The 5561-nt window shown below is 41.0% G+C and overlaps 1 long non-coding RNA gene across 1 annotated transcript in view; it reads left to right on the forward strand.

Annotated features, from left to right (window-relative positions):
• The window catches only part of LOC121955028, a 55928-nt gene that overhangs the window by 23883 nt on the left and 26484 nt on the right, over positions 1 to 5561 (forward strand). The window lies entirely within an intron of this gene.

A 5561-nucleotide genomic window follows, 5' to 3' on the forward strand; every position in this document is an offset into this window, starting at 1 on the left:
TAAGTCACTGCAAAAATATCACCGCTTGGTGTCTTTCTCCTGAGCTGCAGGAATTCTCCGCTGCTCTACATGCATACATAATGAGACAAGGCTTGGTAACAAAACAGTTTCTTGTTGGTGTTAGGGATGAGCGCCACTGGGAGTAAATTGTACAACAAGGCTGCACATCACTGATCAGCTATAGCTATTTGTATGTGAGTCAACACTCAGCCTGCTGTCTTTTTAGGGAGGGCCAGTGACCCTATCATGGACAAGACCTGTTAAGAGAAGCAGCCTTTTCTTATCTGCATGCCCTTGGAGTACGCGCCCATTGATATGCCACCTTGACTCTATCTTCATGCCAAGATGCTTCCAATTATGCGAGCCGCTGGAGTGAGGCAGAGCGTGGGTTTCTGTACGATGAAAACTGGTCCATGGGTAATATGATCCTGCTGCTTTTCCCCCCACAGGGATGGTTTCTGCTCATGGAGGAGGGGGTTGAAAGAACAGCCCATTCTCTACTCAACACATCCCAGTTCAACTCTTTTCCCACAGTCTCATGACCCCATTAGGTAGGCTGATCTATTTAGTAAATGGCTCATCACCGGGGCCTGAGCTCTGCAACAACTGGCATCTATTATATACAGCACTTCCATACATCATACGTGGGAATTTTTGCTGTGGCATCAGTTCCCGTGTTATCAATCTTTCTTGAGATGCGGCTTTTTATGCAGCTTGATGTCGGCAGACAGCCGGGCGGAGGTGACTGCACAGTCGGGGCAGCCCTGTGACTGACAGCAGCCTGTCACTCAGCTGAAGTGACGAGCTCAGTGTTGACCGCCACTGGAAAAGTGAGAGATAGATGCAGAGGAAGTATGGAGGCTGACTGCTTGTAGCCTGTGGAAGTTTCTTCACATTTGTGTCAAACATCTGGCCTCATGCAGGAGCTGTTATAATGTTCTCTTATTTTTGTTTGTAGCTAGGATTTGCTCTTATTTTGTAACCCATTGATATCTGGGATTTACCTTTGTTTTCTTGTTTTTACTATTCTCTTAGGTTGAAAATTTTACTAGTGGTTGATAGCACCTTTACCAATATAAGAGAAAACATCTTATTTTCATAGTTCACACATTGCTCGTGTAGTGCAGAAACATACATTTTATATTTGAGGAACCTCTTTAGAGAAAATTTAGGTACTTTTACTTGAGTGTATTCAGGGTTCTCACAGTTTTGGAAAACCTGGAAAAGTCATGGACTTTCACAGTCTCATTTTCCAGGCCTGGAAAAGTCATGGATATAGAAATAAATGATTTTTTTGGGAAAGTTGTAGTAGTAGTAGTGTGATGTGTGGCAACGTTTTGAATGAAAATGTGTGGGAACCCTGTTTATTGATATCATGCCACTTATATTCAGCTACACTACAGAAGCAAATGAAGACCAACAAGATTAAGAAATTAAAATCTTGTTCCATTTTTTGTTTGTTTGTTTTTTCCTGAAACACCAGTGCTGACACTTTAAGTTAAACAGTACATCAGTTTCACTGCTGTAAAAGATCTTATGACAGCTTTTTTTTTTTTTGGTGGCAAATCTCAAAGGGACAACAATTGCCCTTATATTGTGTTGAGGTGGTGTTACGAATATTAATGGTAAGAGCAGATTTATATTCTGACAGTTTTTGTCACATCTGGAGTTGACTTGACACTCCAATGGATGGTTAATTAAAAAAAAAAACCTGAGTAAGGTATGAAGCTTTCTTGTGATATTTTGACATGTATAAGTAAAATAATATCATGTGTTTACTTTAAAAACTGTTTAAACACAAATATTCTATTCTAACAATATGTTTTATAGACTGACATGTTTCTTGCACTTCCGCCTTTCCTCAAGGGCCGCCATGCTTGTTAAAAAAGGGGGGCATGTCTTCACTGCAGTCTACTTCAGATGATGTGCAACACCGTGATTGGCTTAAAGACATCCCATCAAATAAGTCTGCGCATTTGGGCGGAGTCAGATAACAGTAATTATACATAGAGGCATCCAAGGAAAGCTGTGATCGACTGAATGGTCGGGGGATCTGAACGGGTTCAGAGAAATTACAGGAAGAATTTAGAAAGGTGTTGCTGCATGAGGTCCTTTATTCTCTGCTTTTGTGTGTATTTACTTGTCAGGCTCTCAGAAATCTATTTGCTTTCCTATCTCAGTGTGCACTGTGGACAATTTATACAACAAAAAAAAATGATCTGCATGTTGTTTTTTGTTTGTTTTGTTTAAAAAGAAAATCTGAACATTTTTGATATGGAAATGCTCCGATGGTCACTTTTTCAACTTCTCCTTGATATTCCATTTATTTTTCTTCCCTCATTTCCAGAAGAGGGCAGCACCTCTTTACCAAACGTTATTGTAACTGGTGCCATGTACAGTAATCTTGCATGTGAAGCTGTGTAATTTATCGAGGAGAAGTATGCAGACAGAGGTCATCATCTTCAAAGTCAAGAAGATGCTGCTCATTCCCTGCATGCTTCTCATCCCTTTAATCTCATCCCTCCCACTTCACTATTTCAAAAAGGAAGCTGTTCAGACTAAAGCGTAGTGTGTCACACACACTGTGATTTATGAAAAGTGCACAATACAATTTACAGCAGACTTCAGCCACTTCCACTTGTATTGCCTGTCGCCCTTCTCCTCTCCCTCTCCCTTTTTCTCTCAACTTGCCTTACTTTTTCGTCCCCCCTCCTCTCTCCCTCTTTGCTCCTGCTCCACCCTATAATCACGCCGGTTCATGGCTCTCATTTGGAGCGGTATATATAGCAGTAATTGTCAGGGTGCAGTACGGAGACTGGGCAGAGCATGTGTACTCTCTCACAGGGCTGTTTTGCAATAAATCTCATAGTGTAGAGGAGAGGATTGGGGTGGTGGGGGGTAAGTACGTGCATAAGCACACACACACACACACACACACACACACAAAGATACATTCACCTCAATGCTCGCGCAATAAGCACATAAAGAAGAAGATAACATTTTACTAGCCCCTATGAAAAGGCATTGTACTAATTTGCAAGCGCTCTCTTTGCTTCTATAAGTCATTATATCTCACTGACTATTCATTTAGTCTCTCAATGGGCCTGACATTAAAATTGAATGTGTCTCATAATGTGTTTTTCACTCAACTGGATGGGGCAATTATGCAAATGCATTCATTATTCAGGAGAGCATCTCCTTATCTGCAAATATTAACAATTGCAGGTGATGAGTTACATCAGGTGTTCTGCTTATGATCCATGAGCACATGGAAACACACTCACATACTGTACACATGCAACATAACAATCAATTATAAGTGGGAGAAAGCGCAAATGAGCATTCTCATCAGTAGCAGCTCATCATGCGAACGTGATATAAAGCACGTCATCACAAAGATGGCACAACAGTTCGTATTATCAAAACAGCCATCAGTGAAGACAGTCCTGCTCAATAATCTGAAATTTGATCACAGAAATCCCTCTTCATATCTGTCTGCCTCATAAAACTATGGAACACTGCTTCCAAAAGAGATGATTGCAAAACCTGTTATGCACTGCAGTTGTTTGTGTGTGTGTGTGCGTGTGTGTGTTCGAAGGGAGGGGGGTTCCTTAGCTTGTATGGACAGGTCTGTCATTCAGGGAGCACACACAGTCTCCATTGTGCAGCCGTCTGTGGTCCCCATCAGGTCAGGGTGGGGTGGCAAAGGGGGCCTCCCAAATAAAAACACGTGCGGCAAACAGGAAGTGGGCCTGTAAGGATAAAATGAGAACTGCAGAGCAAAGGGTTTATGAGTGGTGTTTGGTGGTATGTCCTCAACTCTTTTTTTAAAAACTCAAATTGCTTTCTTTCTTCTATTCTGATTCATTTCGATTGAGCAATTTGGTTTGCTTGGGTTCACTTTGGATGTCCATGCTGCGCTGGAGATGTAATCTTACAAAATCACATTCTCTTGAGGCCAGTCCCAGACACTAGTATCTAGTGCAGGCATGTCAAACTGGTCCACAGGGGGGCCGGTGTGGCTGCAGGTTTTGTTTCCAACCAAGTAGCAGCACACCAGACTTGACCCATTTAACAACTGATCTCCGTCTTCAGACAGTTGATTGGTCAAACTGTGTGCTCTTGGTTGGTTGGCACAAAAACCTGCAGCCACACCGCCCCCCCTGTGGACCAGTTTGACATGCCTGATCTAGTGTCTGCAAGTGTGATGAGATAATTTGAGCTTCCAAGGTAGTGAGATGTTCCCAAAGAACAAGAGAAACTGCACGATGTTATCTCTACCTTGCATTTTCTCTGGTTAAAAAGTTCAACAGAATAAAAAGATTTTAAGACCTAATATTAGTTCAGATAATCTGTGAAGTCCGCTATACTTGCTCCCAGTATGTGTGCACCTCCATGTGTGTTTATAGAAATACAGTATGCTGAAAGTGCATGAAAGGATGCTGAATGTGTGTGATTACACTCTGTGAACCCAGGTGCTTTCAAGTATTTCTTTCCTGTTTGCGCAGCAGCTGTTTCATCCTAGCGAGTGACCACTTCACAGCTTCACTGTTTTCTTTCTGGGTGGACTTGTCAGCTGTGATCAAATCAGACTTTTGTTAAGAGTAAATTTCCTTTCCAGACATAGCTGATTACTCCACCCCATTTCTACCATATTTGATATGCTTGAATTTAGTCATTAATTCCTGGACACATTTTGTGTATTTTTGTTGCTGAAATAGTTAGGCGATTTCTCAGTTCCCATGAGGGGCAGTGTTTGCAAAGGATTGAGTCACAGAAAATCTAACGGCTTGAAAGGGTTGTCTTTGGGCTGCCTAGTTGTTTTCGGGGAAACCTTGTAAAATAAGGCTCCAGTATTTCACAGGGCTTTAAGTACATAAAAACCAAGAGCAAAGTGTACTTGAGTAGCCAGTTTGGAAAGATCAGATCTTACCACAAAATGAATGTCATGTATCAGAGCAGGTGGAAGGAAAATGCTGCATATAATACAGCATCTATGATACATTATGAGGGCATTCATAATGAATTATAAGGCATTCATAATGCTTTATGACTATATTCATAAACACAAATAATGCTTACCGATGCACTGTATCAACACTATAGATGTGACTTATGATAAATTATAAGCATCAAGTGTCTTATGGATGCTCTTGACTGATGGGGCTTACAATGCATTATGAATACTTATACTCACCTATACACACATCAACAGTCAACTGTAAGGACTCATGGTATGCTACAACAGTCCATACAGTATCATAGTTTATAACTACTCAAAAGCATCCGGAAGACATTTATACTTACTTATAAGTCACATCTGTAATGTTTTATGGTTATTGATATAGTACATCAGTAAGCATTATATGTTTATGAGTGTAGTCAGAAACCTTTATGAATGCATCATAATTCACAATGAATGTCCTCATAATGCATTATAGATGAGGTCTACTGTCTTTTTGATGCAGAGAAAAATTGCTGTTTGAGCCACTTTCGCATCGACAAATATTCTGCAGCGTCATGTATTAGCAACAAGAAGGAGGCAGGAAGCGGAGGACAGC

Source organism: Plectropomus leopardus, chromosome 15, assembly GCF_008729295.1.
Source record: "Plectropomus leopardus isolate mb chromosome 15, YSFRI_Pleo_2.0, whole genome shotgun sequence".
Taxonomy (NCBI): domain Eukaryota; kingdom Metazoa; phylum Chordata; class Actinopteri; order Perciformes; family Serranidae; genus Plectropomus; species Plectropomus leopardus.